The 15068-nt window shown below is 45.1% G+C and overlaps 1 protein-coding gene across 3 annotated transcripts in view; it reads right to left on the reverse strand.

Moving 5' to 3' along the window:
- Fer (FER tyrosine kinase) overlaps positions 1-10656 on the reverse strand; it is a 346826-nt gene extending 336170 nt beyond the window's left edge. For all 3 annotated transcript variants that reach the window (XM_052750228.1, XM_052750231.1, XM_052750232.1), the window contains exon 1: positions 10581-10656. The gene's annotated coding sequence lies outside the window, so the exon portion shown is untranslated. The remainder of the gene's footprint in view (positions 1-10580) is intronic.
- Positions 10657-15068: the final 4412 nt, after the last annotated feature.

Raw genomic sequence — 15068 nt, forward strand, 5'->3', positions numbered from 1 at the left:
GGGGACTGGGTGGAAGCAGAGAAGCACTTGGGGTGAAGAGTGTTGGGAGAATGTCAGGGTCCTGGAAGTGTGCCCTGTAAACAACGGAGTCTGGACATCAGCACTGTCTCACTGGCCCTGGTACTTTCCCCAAGTTTTCTGCTCTTCTCCAGGAAACTTTCCTTTATTTTAAAATTGAATTCTGATCAGATATCTAAAAATATACAACAGATATAAATATAAATACTTAGTCATATTTTTAAAGAAAACTTCTTTCATGGTATGATTATTGGTTTTATAAAACAGATGAAAATATGCCTATATGATAATAATCTAGCATTTAAAAAATTAGCCTGAGTTGCATGTAAACAACAGACCTGTGTTTATTTGCTCCTGTGACTCTGACGCTTGTATCCCCTCCCTCTTTCTTGGGGAGCAGCATCCCACTGTATTCGGCTAAGCTCCCTTTCTCTCATCTCCCTTCTACATGCTTTGGGGGACACTGATCATGGATCTTCTCAAGTTCCTTCAGAGGCAGACGGCCTCAAGTAGTAGTTCAGGAATGTATGGGACCCCACCCGGACATCTCCCCAAACCCTCCTGGCTGAGGGACCCACAGCCTCAAGCTTACTGTTCAAACACTCTGCCACTGAGCTGTATCCCCAGCACCCCTCACCCAACACTTCTTCAGGAAGGAAAGTTCTCTTTCAGCTGAAGGTGCTGAACTGAAAGAGCTTCAGTTCCTACTTAGCAATGAACCAACCCAAAGAAAAAGGCAAGGGATGGAAAGGGAAGTGCATAAAATTCCGAAAATAAGTTGTCCTACATCTGCACTCAAGTGTGAACAGAAGAAGTTTCTGGAATTTGGAATTACTGCTAAGAAACAATTCTCCATGCATTACTCATATTCCTATAGAAAGGGCCTCTGAGCAAAACGCCCAACGATATTTACAGAGGGACAAAGTTGAAAACAGAGACGGTAGCTCCCTAAAGAGAAAGAGCAATTTAGAATATCTTCATTTCAGCCTTCTCTCCTGGAATGCAAATTCACTGACTATATATGTAACTCTCTGGCCTCTTCACATGACCAATCAAAAAGGACAGGACAAGAGGAAATCCTGCTCTGATAGTCCTCTGGCTACTACTTTTGCTGTAATTAACTATCTAGTTAGGTTTCTGACACAGAGCCTGGTTAGTATATAAACATAAAACTGTAGCAGGCTTGTGCTGGGGAGACAGCTCAGTGGGTAAGAACGCTTGTCTGCAAAGTATGAGGGCCTGAGGTGGAATCCCTAGTACCTGTGCAAAAAAGCTGGGCAGGCTGCCCATGCCTGTAGCTCCAGCACTGTGGGTGGAGATGGGCAGATCTGCAAAGCTTACTGCCTGACCAGCCTAAGCTAGACAGCCAGCCTTCAGTTCAGTGACAGACCCTGTCTCAAGGCAATGGGGCAGAGAGTCATACGGGAAGACACCCCATGTCCTCTGTGGCTTCCACATGTGCCTCACAAGTGTACACATAGGCACACTCACATGCAGGCACCACAAGGACACACGCAGAGACAGACACACAACTATAGAACACTAGCACTGGATGGCAAGCGAGGATAGACAGCAAAGTAGCATTCTTACTTCCTACAATGACACAAAAAACAAGTAACTCTTTAATTACTATTTCACTCAACAAATATTTGACGACAACTATTAGTCATGCCAAAAAAAAAAGAAAGAAAGAAAGAAATCCTGCCTCCATGGAGATTATACTTTAAAAGGAAAAATCAAAAATATTAAAAAAAAAAAAATGTGAAGGGCCAGCTGTGATAATCAGCACAGAGAAAAAAGCTTAGTAAGGAGCCTGGGGGAGGTAGACTAATGACCACATAACAAAGACCCGGGGAAGATAAAGCCTGGAATTACACTGAGATCTGAAGGAGGAGATTGCAGGCCAAGGGGGAAGAGATACAGAGTATCTGTTTAAGGCACAGCAAGGAGGCTGTGTGTAGCGAATGGTGGAGAGAATGAAGATCCTGAGGAAAGAGACCACAAACTACAGTTCATCTGAAGAGCATGTGCTTCACACAGAGCGACCTGGGAAGCCACTGAGGGCTGGGTGGATGGTCCCTAGTTCTTCAAACGGATGAAAGGCTACTCTTCAAGAGCAACATACCAGCAGAGAGCCGCACTAGGAGTTGTGCTAAAGAAAAATTATGTTGAACTAAGATGAAGGAAGTGGAGGTGTTAAGAATTAGTCAGATTTCGGAATTTCTGTGAAGCAAAAAGAACATGTTGAATGATTGCATGGGAGACATTAAAAAAATGAACTAAGGAAAGCTTCAAAGACTGAGATTGAAGCAAAAAAGGGATGTGCTGCCACTTTCAGAGATGGGAAGTACAGCTTTATAATATGACTTCTGTCATCAGAGTTCACAAATTACCTTGGCAAAGGCAAAACTTTATGTCAAAAATGAAGCAACAAGTCACAGCCCCTTACATGTGGAACCGAGTGACACAGAGTGAAGGAAACTTGGTATTTCTGTATTGCAGGATAAGAAATCAGCAATACTTAGTATGTAAACTAGCTGGTAAACCACTGCCCTTGTATACCAGACTGAGTCTAATAAGAACGAGAGTGTGAGGTACTTAGAAAAATGTCAGGATGTTGGTATGCTGGTGTTTTAGTCACTGTTCTAGTGCTGTGAAAAGATACCGTGAACAAGGCAACTCACAGAAGAAAGCGTTTAACTGGGGGCTTACTTCCAGTTTCAGCGGGTGATCCAGAACCATCACAGCTAGGAGCATGGCAGCAGACCAGCATGGTGCTGGAGAGCTCACATCTGATCCACAAGTAGGAGGCAGAGAAGGAAACACAGGGAATGGCATGGGCTTTTAAAACCTCACCCCCAGTGACACACCTCCTCCAACAGGGCCACACCTCCTAATCCTTCCCAGACAGTTTCAACTGGTGACCAGCCATTCAAACATAGGAGTCTAGGGGGTCACTCTCATTCAAACCACAACTAGCAATTAAGCCTGAATATCCAGGAGGCTGTTCCAAGGAAGGAGTACACTTTGAGTGAAGCGTCACTAAAAAGAAGACCCAGCTGGTAAAGTGCTTGCCACAAGAGCATGAGGACCAGAGTTATATCCCCAGCACCCACATAAAGGTAAATTTTACATGTAAAATGAACACCTGTAAATTCCAGCACTGGAAAATGGAGACAGGAGCATCCCTGAGGCTTGCTGCCCACCCAGTTCAGGCAGCTTCAGGTTCAATGAGAAATCCTGTCTCAAAAACCAAGTTAAGGAACTTGAGAGATGGCTAAGAAAAAATACTGCTTTTCCAGAGGACCCAAGTTCAATTCCCAGCACCCACATTTGGCAGTTCACAACTACCTCCAGCTCCAAGGGATCTGATACCTCTGTCCTCCAAGGGCATCTGCACTCATGTGCACACACACACACACACACACACACATACACACACACACACACACACACACACACACACAATCTTAAAACAAACAAAAACAAGGGGGAGGGACAACAACTCAGAGGGTAAAAGTATCACACAAGCCTGGTGACCTGAGTTCAATCCCAGAAACCTACGTGAAAAGCCAGATAAGGTGGTATGTACACATCAGTAATCCCAACACTCCTGTGGGAAGATGGGAGGCTCAGACAAGACCGTCAGAATCATCTGGACACTCAAGCGCCAGCTAGGCTAGACCACAAAACACAATGCTAGAAATGAGAAGACAGACCCTGCCTCAAAATAAGGTAGAAGAAAACTCAGCTTCAAAAAACTGTCCTCTGACCTCCACACTCCTGCTGCAGCACAAGGGCATGGACCAGGGGAGGGGAGGGGAGGGGAGGGGAGGGGAACCCAAAAGGTGGAGAGCAATAAAATATAAAACACTGACCTATGGCCTCCATGTGCACATGCAAGCATAAGTGTACAGGTATGTAGCACACATACAAGTATGTACTCACACACATTTTTAAAATAAAATGTTTCCTTTGCTTCTAGAAAAACAAAATTTACAAAATTCTAGTGAAACTTAAAATGATGGTTAACCTGAACACAGAAAACACCAGCTTCTGAAGGAAAAACAATTCAAGAGAAAAGACACCGATAAACATTTTCATGAGGCAAGAGGCACTGAGACCGCTGGAAGGCTGTGGCCCATTTCTAACAAGCGCACTGTGCTCTGTAGACAGTGTGATGCTAACAGAAGTCCCATCAGCTGAGTGTGGAGAATCCTCCCACGCTGCACAGAGAGAGCAGCAAGGACACAGACCAGACACATTCAGCTTCATGGAAAGAACACATCCATAAGACATCAGCAGTCCACAAGCTCCCAGTGCCAGAGAAATCAAGCACCAACCTTTAACTTTATGACAAGCAGGAGGTTTTGTAAGCCAGAAACGCTCTCTTGTCCTGCAGCCTCCCAGACACTAGCATATAAGAACCTTTACCTATGTATTAATTATATAATACAGAGTTCCCTAGCTCTCATTTTAGAAGGAAAAAATACTTAACAACATTAATGACTACAACTCTATTGAATCATCAAAAGTTTGAAGGAGATGCTTAAATTTTTAATTAAATTTGTTTCCTTTTACAGAAGCAGATCCTTGGTTTGCAAATATTTCAAGAAATGACTTTAGCAAATTCCAAAAGTCTACTGGACTTAAAACTTTCGTAAATGTTTGTTTCTAACTGTCCTTCTACATAAAATGACTAATTAAAAGCAATCTCAAAGGGCATAAAACACACCTTTAATCCCAGGACTGGGGAGACTGAGGCAGGCCAATCTCTGAGTTTGAGGCCAGCCTGGTCTACATGGTGAGACACCCATCTCAAAAACTTAAAACTAAATTTTAAAATAAGTAAGTGAACCCCCACTTGGGCAATGTAATTTTTTTTTTTTTTTTTTTTTTTTTTTTTTTTTTTTTTTTTTTTGGTTTTTCGAGACAGGGTTTCTCTGTGTAGCTTTGCACCTTTTCCTGGAACTCACTTGGTAGCCCAGGCTGGCCTCGAACTCACAGAGATCCGCCTGGCTCTGCCTCCCGAGTGCTGGGATTAAAGGTGTGCGCCACCACCGCCCAGCTGGGGCAATGTAATTTTAAAGACACCCTTTGACTGGGCCAATGTAAGGAGCATTTAAGGTACTATGTGCCTAGACTATAAAGATTCCTAAAACAGTTACACCGTGGAGACAATTTTCACCATAAACTAATGTCTATGTTTCTCTAATAATTGGTGTCATTTGTAACAGAGACTAGGGCTTTCATTCAAGTGCTTTTAACTGCTTGTTAACTAACATTTGCTTCAACTTTTAGATGTTACATTCTTCATTATCAATTACACAAAATCAGCACAATAGTATTTTCTATTATATTACAAGAATGACCTGAAAACTGGGGACAGACTTTCATTTGGGACAGAGGAATTCCCTTGATCTCAACAATAAAACGGCGCGGTATGTCTCAGGTATTTGTTACTAATAAGTCATAGACATTTCTGATGACTCTCTTCAATAAATCAGAGTAAATCCAAGCTTGTGCCTCTAGTGACATTACTGTCAATACCTTCATTCTGATATGCTTGAGTGGGAAAGGAAGACAGAATCACAGCTGGCACCTAGAAACTTCACCTTGTCACACATGTGATCATCCTGTACTCGGATGGGAGGAAACATTGAGAATCACTGACTTCAGTCAAAATGTGTGCTGCAGGCTGGGTCAGTAACTTCTGAATACCTCAACTAAGGCCTAGTGGAGGGCTTACTCCAGCGCACCCAACATCCATAAGCTGTGCATTTTAACTGTTTCCTTTTAAGAACTAGAATCCCACCGGGCGGTGGTGGCACACACCTTTAATTCCAGCACTCAGGAGGCAGAACCAGGCGGATCTCTGTGAGTTTGAGGCCAGTCTGTTCTACAGAGCCAGATCCAGGACAGGCACCAAAACTACAGAGAAACCCTGTCTAGAAAAAAATAAACAAACTGGAACCCTATAAGTAAACAGTTTAAACTTTAAACAGTGAGTGAATGTGATCCAAAGTGGGAGTGCTGATAAGAAATTTAAGAAAATAAAATTTACCTTCTCTCTACCAATTTTAAGTGAATACTTTTGGTTCAAATGAAAGGAATTTACAGCACATTAAACCAACAACAAATGGCATCAAGGTGAAATAAAAATACTTTAAGAATTGAACTACTGATCTGACCGGGGGGGGGGGGGGGGGGGGGGGGGGGCAGTGGGAAAAGACGGGGGGAGGTCCTTTAGGGAAGAGAGAGGAAGGTAAATACAAGTGGAGGGAAGGAGGTAAAACAATATGGATGGCTGAAAAAGCCACAAGGAGTCAAACTATTAACTATCAAAAAGCCTATAACGCACATAATTCAGTGTACAGATGTATACATATAGTTTTAATGAACTTTCCTCATGCCCCTCAACAGCCAAAGAGCACCTAACAAAAACCGAAATGCCCAACACCAGAAATGAGAAGCCATCTTTTGCATCGCTGGCCAGGGCTATCAGAGAGACTCCCAGAGCACAGAGCCTATTGATGTCGCTCTTGGTCACACCCCAGAGGTGGAAGAAGTTACCTCTACACACTTCAGATCAGCTGGAACTGATCTGAAGCCCCTCTCCCTGAGGACCAGCTTTGTTGGTGCCAGAAGGTGCTTGCCCACGCACTCTGTGCTCTCCTCCCTCCCTCTCCCTCTCTCCCTCTCTCCCTCTCTCCCTTCCCCCCTCCCCCTCTCTCTCTCTCTCTCTCTCTCTCTCTCTCTCTCTCCTCGGCCCTCCCATCACCTTCTGAAGCTGTAAAGTAAGGCCCCAATTAAATCCTTTCTTTTCTGAGAGTTGTCTTGGTCATGGTGTCTCTTCACAGCAAAAGAATTCGGACTAAGCCAGAATCACCCTAGTAACACCGGAACAGATAAAAATTGATGCAAAGAGCTGAATACAAAAGTCCAGCACTCCCTAACTTCAGGCATTTTTACTTACATTGTCTCAGTGCTTCTGCATAACTACTGTATGAGGTAATTTTATCTTACTCATTTAATAGAAGAGGAAACTATGATTTGATGATATTAAGTAATTTGTCCAAGATCCCACAAAAGAGAAACTGGAGCTCAAACCCAAGTTATATGGCTTCAAAATAAACCGTTCTTCTCTTCACTACACTTTCCCAACCTGGCAAGGAACTCTGTCATTAAAAATTCCAGACTTTTAATTAATACTTACTAAGGAACGAGATAATATCAAGCTTATAATGAATGGTAATAATGTAGACTGAATATTAGTCATAGTTTTATAACTACAGATGAAGATTTAAGAAATAATTACAAGTTATGCATGCCATTATATTCTTTAAAGCTGAATATGCAATACCCCTAAAATGGAGATATTTTTCTTAAAATTTATTTTCTTAGAAAGGTACTAAGTGAACTTCAGTTTACTTATATAACTTTGATTTTCAGAAACTCTTGAAGACCCCATAATGAGGCAGCCATACATCAGCTAACAACATGCCTGGTAAACTAGGACTGTACTTGTTCTGACAGAATGAGGAAAAAGTAGCTGTTTTATTCTGATTTCTTTGTTCCAGCTCTAATGTGTCCTCTATTCTGTTCTTCCTCACATCTGGAAGCAGCTGAGTTAGTGCAGCCAAGCCTCAAGCTCAGGCACTCTACAAAGGTCGGGGCAGATGTAGACACACTGGAACGTATCCACCAAACTGTGCTAACTGCTAGTGCTGTGTGATAAACGGCAACTCTTAGTTATTTTCTGAAACACTAGCTATGACAGAGTAACTCATGATCTCTTCTCTATATTCCCTCACTGATTTTGAAGAACTCACCTTGAATAACTAAATGAAAATGGGAAAAAGAGTGAAAAGGAGGGGAGAGTCAGGGAAAGTGGAGCTCTGGGGGAGAACTGGTGTGCAGCTCACCATCTCCAAGTTAGCTGATGTACTTACTACTCAAGTCCCCAAACTGCGACCTTAGTTCCTTTGATGTCTCAATGAAACACAGACCACAGTAAGTATGCCAAGACAATGAAAGTCTTATCCATCTGTAAATTCTGATTAAATCCCTCTTAAATATTTTAGAAGTTAGTGTATACAAAAATAGACATAAAATCTTCCTTTAAATTAAAAGAACGCAAATATTTAGGAAAAATTTTCCCAAGACTGAAAACATACAATTACTCTATGTGTGTGAACTAATGCCATTTCCACTTTAATCCTTTATTAGAAACTCAAGTTCTGTAGTAAGATATTCCTTTATTAACACTATGAAGATAGTTTTAAGTCCTGTTGAAATACTAGTAAACCTAGGAAACAAAGTTAGTCTCCATGAATTAGGTATAATTAGTTATTTTCTTAAGTCACATTTGCAAACTTTTTCCATCACAAAATATTCTTCCAAAACAACATGCGTAAGATTGATTCAATGTATTCAGTTACATGATCAAAACACTAAATAACTGATCATCCTTTTGTTTTCACCCCAAAAGACATACATCACGGTGCAAAACTACCACCTATTAACACAAATCCAAGCTTAAAACAAAACTCTGGTTTACATGACAAGCTTGCAGATTATCCTGAGACTACCAGAATCCTTAGATACAAAGATACTATCTTCCCACTCCCTCACCAAACCACACTGAAGTGCTTTGTGTAACTGAATTACTATGGTCTTTCTCCTGTTACTATGTAGTTTTACTATTGCCACTTATACACAAACAAGCACCTCGCACTATTCTGGTGTTCTATACAGTTACGTCAGCTTTTCAAATCTGATCATTTCAGCTCCTCTGTTGTTAATATTTACTATGGAACCGCTGTGTAAAAGGTACTGCTGCTGCCATATGTAAATAACAAGTACAACTCACTTTTTTTCTGTGTAACTTGAAATTTTTGACAGCAGAGGAAAAAAAAACTACGAATCTGAAGAGTTCACAGACAAGTTAGAGCTACATGGCAACTAGGAATGAAATTCAAGTATTTCGTCTACAAAAGCCTGGACTATTTCTCCCACATAAATGACATCTACCTCTGAAGCAGAGCAGAAGCTGCTTTAACAGGACACTACATAATCTTAGCTAGTGTATATTAACACTGTCAATGCAGAAAAGAAACAGATCTTCGACAAAGGTCTTTTATGGAAGAAAACCGAAAGTGTTTCCAAGAATGCCTATGCACTCTCTTAAAACATCCCCAGGACCTTTGAAAACCCTTCACTCGAGGGCTATCAGAAAATCTTTTCTTGGCTGTAAAAGAGACACTCAACCTTTTACATCCTGTGGCTCTTTCGCACACCACCACAAACCCTACGGAGCTAGGTCCACAAATAGTCCCTGCACCGAACAATGTATTTTTGCAATACTGTTTTCCTTTTAATCCTGTTCTCATTTCACATGTGGATCACAAAGTTTTCAGACATTAACCACTAAAATAGTGTTGGCCTTGTCTTCAGAGTTTTTCCCATCAAACTTTTATATACAGTGACTTCAGGTGAGAAGTTTTCCTTCAAATGCCTGGAAACTCCTGTACAAGTTAGAGTAGCATGTGTTAAGAGTGACAGTGAGACCACTGAATGCATACAGTTTCTTCAGAAGTAAAAATATTACAAGTTCCATTGTTCTCACATCATAAGGTGAATGAAAACGAAAGGCTGCCCTAACCTTAACAAATTTAGATTGCAATGGTATCCCCAACAAAATCACAAATGTACAGAGTACAAATGGACCACCTGATGGAAACTCTGTTGTTCAAAAGCGCCCTGGCTCTTGCCAAAACTAACCTCATGTCTCTGAGAGCTTATCCTAAGAGGTAGTCCAAGGAGGGAACAAGGGTGCCTCCAGACACCTCAGACCCCTAAATAGCCCTTAGGGCAAAAAAAAAAAATCGTCCCTGATTGCCGGCTTCACACCTGAAGTCTGTATCTAGTTGAGACTCCCTGAAGGACAACCCTGAGCAAGAGGGGCAGTGGGACGTGAAGCTGGAGAGGCGACCCACGGTGAGTGAGTGGGTCCTGATGAAAAGGAACAACAGGGGCTGGCTGGGTGCCCCCAAGAGAGGGCGGCCAGGGGTGAGGAGCCCAGAAGGGGTGTGGGCACCGTGAGACAGGGGCGATGAGCGCCAGGAGGGAAAGGGTGCGGGCTCGGAGCGCCGCAGCCCCCCACCCCGCCCCACGCCCCGCAGACCCGCGACCCGCGACGGGGCGGGGCCAGGCGCCCGCCACGGCCGGCACCGCCCCCTCAGCCTCCTCCGGGTCCGGGCGGGTGGGAGGGGCGGGCCTCGCGGGCCGGGTGAGCAGCCGGACCCAAGCCCAACCCGGAATGTTCCGTCGCGGGCAGGATGGGGCGAGTGACCCCCGCAACCCCGGGGCGGGGACGGAGCTGGCTGAGGGCGGAGGAAGAACCTCCGAGCAGCCCGCGCCCGCTGGGCCAAAGCCCGGCGCCCCGCTGCGGGCAGGGACGGTTGCCCCCGTGCAGAGCTCGCCTTCCGGCCTCCTTCCCACCTCCCGGGGCGTTGCCCCGGGCAACAGTGCCTACCGACGGCGGCGTGGAACGCACCTACCTAGAACCTGACAAGCAGGAGCCCCTCAGACCCGGGAGCCAGTCGCCACCCGGCGTCACGGGGGCTGCCCCAGCCAATAGGAGCCGCCGTCGCGAGTCGCTACAGCCAATCGCGCTACACTCCGGTCTCCGGGCACCCTGAGACCTCAGCCAATGAGCGAGAGCGAGGGGCGGGCGCTGCCGCCGGCCCCAACCCCCTCCTCGACTGCCTCCCAGGAGGCGGGCGCGGCCCATTGGCCCGGGCCCGGGAGGGGCGGGGCTTAGCGGGTGGGCGGGGACTGGGGTTGCGGGCGAGAGGAGGCGTGGGCCGCGGCCGCCGCCCTGGGCCGCTTCCCCGCGGGGCTGGTTCTCTTGGGTCTCTCTCTTCCATGAGGAGCCCGGATCTCCGAGCCCAGCTAGCGGACTGCGCGGCGGGATGGGCGCGGAGGCGGAGGGGGCCTGGCAGGAAACTCGGGGAGGCCCCGCAGGGCCGAAGCCGGGAAGTGGCCTGGCCGGGTGATAAGCTGGGGCCGCCGGAAGGGTCAGCCCCGCGGTCGGGCCGGCCGGAAAGGAGGCGTGACTAGATGTGGAGCGCCCGCGGGGTGCGGGCGGGTGCGGCGTCTCCTCCCTACCCCGGAGCAGGCTGCGCACCGGACGGTCCCCTCTACCTTCCCGCGTTTTGCTTGCGTGTGCTGTAACGTGGATTCCTTTAAAGCGCCTTTGCGTTTCTGCAGCGCGCTCAGCGCTGTCTTTGCAAATCACGCCTGGGCTCCCCAGTGCCTGCGACGCTAACGATCTGAGACTCTCTGGGAACGTGGATGCTGTGCAAGGTGTACCGCGGGACCTGGGAGCGGTCCCCTCGAAAGTACTTACCTCTAGGAAAGTCTGGAAAGCGAGAACTCAGCACTGGTTTGCTCTTCCAAAAAGGGCTGTTTTCTGAAGCGCTCTCCGCCAATTTGGCGCAAAATGAGTAATGTGGACGGAGCAAATCTTACTAGGTGATCTGGAGCTCTGTGATAGGTGTTACTCATCACTGAGCGTCACTCCCGTATTGCTGTAGCACGCTTTTTAAGGCATTGTATCTTGTACGTGAGCTCAACCACATTGGTTGCGTGCAACAAGTCTAGCAACTCCATTTCCACTCCCACCCTTAAAACCTGTGAGTTAGGCGAGAGCCAAAAGAAAGATGAATACTTTTTATTCTAAATGGTTATTCACTTAAGTCGGTTTCAGAGCCCAAGAAACCAACAACCTTGAATGTTGTATATATCATGTCAGTGTGAGTAAAATAAATAAAAGTGTGTGCATGTATTAAAGCCATATAACTTGACACTGCTTTACCAAGCGTACCTTTTCCAAAAACCTTAGGCTTCCTGGCTTTATAAAAAGATCCAAATACAGGATGATGTGGCTGGTGAGTTAGTAGCCTGCGCACCTACATATGAGAATTGAATCCACTTATCCAAAGGTAATAAGAGTCTTTTTGGTCCTATAATTATCTATTCTAATCCCAGCTATACACTCAAGAAGTATAAATTGTCCACCCTATGTCAGGCATTGTGTTAAGAAATGCAACTTTGCAATTAAAAAAATGGTCATCAAGTATACAAAGCACAGTTACATTTGGCCAGAGAGAGAGAGAGAGAAACTGGAGGGAAAATAGCACACCTAGTTTTATTGCTTTTCCCCTATAATAACTACCACTTTGCAATGCAACACATTGAACAAATACTTTTTTCCACTTCCAAAAATTCTGAACAAATTTCCTTGTACAATCTTGTAAATATAGGAAATGAGGAAAATAATTTCCTTTCTAGGTGATCCACGGCCTTCATAAAATGCTAGCCATCCTGCAGTTGAAGATACTAACATAGGATTTAGTAGATCCATTCTCTTCCATTAAAATGTGTATCTGGCTGGGGCCAGGCGGTGGTGGTGTGCTCCTTTAATCCCAGCACTCAGGAGAAAGAGCCAGGAGGGTCTCTGTGAGTTTGAGGCCAGCCTGGTCTACAAAGCAAGTTCCAGGACAGGCTCCAAAGCTACACAGAGAAACCCTGTCTCTAAAAAAAACAACAACAAAAAATAAGAAAGAAAAAAGAAAAAGAAAAATGTATATCTGTACCAGGAACTGCCACAGATTGTGAAATGCCACATGCCACAGTATTACCTAACTGTAAGCAAACAAGTCCTCGGTGTAGGATCTATACAAATTAAGTACCAACCAAATTTTATATTTTAATGAAGTGGCTTTCCACGGGGAAAATGTATATAATGTGGACATTAAAACTAGGTAATTGGTAAATGCAGTTTAATTCTCTACTCTTGATTACTATCATTCCTCACTCTGTCTCCCTCTCGTTTTCCTGTTTAAAGTTTTCGAATAGACGTGAGGAATCCTGGCTGTGTGCCCACTTAGTTCAGCAACTCCTACTTCTGTATTCCTTGCTCCTTCCTTCTTCCTTCTCTCGGCCGGTGCCTTTCACTTATGACTGTTCTCCTGGTCACTTTTTAGACCTAACCCCTTGCACAGACCACTCCTAAAATAGATGGAGTGATGTGGGGAACAGAAGAAAAACTGGCATTTATCATTTTTCTGTGCCTGCTACCCAGGCTGTTTTCACAGGACACAAACCTCACTGATTCTGGAGCTTGTTCACTTAAGTGAATACTTTCACTATTGATCATGTCTGGGTGGAGTTCAAGATGTTTGTTGTTTTGGCTTTCCAAACTTCAAAATGCCTATATATGGCTTCCTTTGCATTACAGATCTGTATGTGGAAATAAGGGGAACAGAGGGGAGAGAGGTGAAGTAGAGGAGAGAAGAAAGCTTCTCTAGTCTTCAAAGGAAATGCCAAATCCATGGAGAACACTTCCAAATGGCCCCTCCCAGACAGAGGCCGGCTGCTGCACAGCCTCGCGCTGTTTCCCTGGGTTCCTTGACTTTCTGTTCTCCACTGAGAAATAATACCAGCAACATTCCTCATCAAGACGTGTCCTCTCAAAATGCCCACAGATTATTCAAGGTCTGTCCCTTTAGTAAACCGTTCTTTTCTCAGAAATGACCTACCCTTTCCCTCATTCCCTTCTGCCTGGTCCCCTGAGCCTTCAAAGACAGAGCTTGAATGTGACAAAGCCTGCCAGTGCTGGAGTGCTGACTTTCCCATGTGGTCACCTGAGGGTCTTGCAAGAAATGCACACTACCAGACTCGCACTCAGAGATTCTGACCTGGGAAAATCTGTGATGAGTTTCTAAAAAGAAAATCATGTTTAGGAGTCCAGCCAATCTGGTCCACAAGGCTTGCTGAGCTGAGGCTACAACTCTAGCTGCTTGCAGCAGCACACAGAACTTGGGTCCAGGTCAGGGGGAATCCAGCTGTCAGGTATCCCTGAAGGCAGTAGTTAGAAGAGAAGCTGCAAATAGAATTAGTTGGAAGTCTGTGTAATCTAAGAAATGTGTAGAGCAGATCTGCAGATCACTTCCTCCACCCGGTTACTAAGGAACAAAAATGTTTGCTCCCAGGTGAGGTTGAGCTAGAAGACAAGTGAATCCAGAGGGGAGCACGGTGCTTTCCGGTGAACGGGAGGAAGGAAGTGCAGATCCACATACTTCTCTTGCTTAGCTCCTGCAATGGCAGGCTCCTGGTCTCAGGGGGCAGTGACTTATCTGAAGAGGAATATTTTTATCTTTACTTGGAGAGTCTTCTATCTGACATAACCAGATCCGTTGCCGAATCACGTCAAGAGTGATGTCCGCAATCCCTAAGTTCAGCTATAAAAAGACAAATGGGTACCATCCTTGTTTTAGACCCGCAATCATGGAAATCAGACACCAAATGGAAGAGGAGGGAGTGGTGCTGGTACAAAAGAAACCAAAGGAGAGAACAGGAAAAAAAAAAAAAGAACTGTGAGTGATTTCCTTAAACACGGGGCTGGACAGATGGCTCGGCCAGTAAGAACGCATACTGCTGTTCCAATGGACTGGAGTTCAGTTCCAAGCACCAATGTCAGGTGACTCACAACCACCTGTAGCTCCAGCTCCAGTGGGATCCAATGCATCTGTCTTCCTTACACACACACACACACACACACACACACACACACACACGCACCCCTAATTAAAAATAATAAAAATAAGTCTTAGAAAGGAAGATAATACATGCATGGAAACAAGGTACTTTTTCCCCAAGGAAATTTTTAGAGAAAGAAATGAGTATGGCCGTGTCCCCTGAGGAGACCAGTTCTTCCCTCAGCAGCCATCAAAGGCCAATAGTTCCTCCAACAGAGGTGAGGCCTCAGGGGCCCCTCCCCCATCCATGCTGGCCTTTTGAATGGCTTGATCTCGGCAGGTCTTGTGCAGGTAACCAGAGCTACTGTGAGCCATCCAAGGACCACGTCAGATTTGTCTTGTATCACATCTTGTTTTTAGTTTTGTTACGTGGTGTTGGATCAAACCCAGGAGCTAGCCGATTCTGGACAAGCAGTCAACCACTGAACTACATCCCCAGACCTG

The sequence above is a fragment of the Peromyscus californicus genome, unplaced genomic scaffold (genome assembly GCF_007827085.1).
Source record: "Peromyscus californicus insignis strain IS unplaced genomic scaffold, ASM782708v3 Scaffold_21__1_contigs__length_65335640, whole genome shotgun sequence".
Taxonomy (NCBI): Eukaryota; Metazoa; Chordata; class Mammalia; order Rodentia; family Cricetidae; genus Peromyscus; species Peromyscus californicus.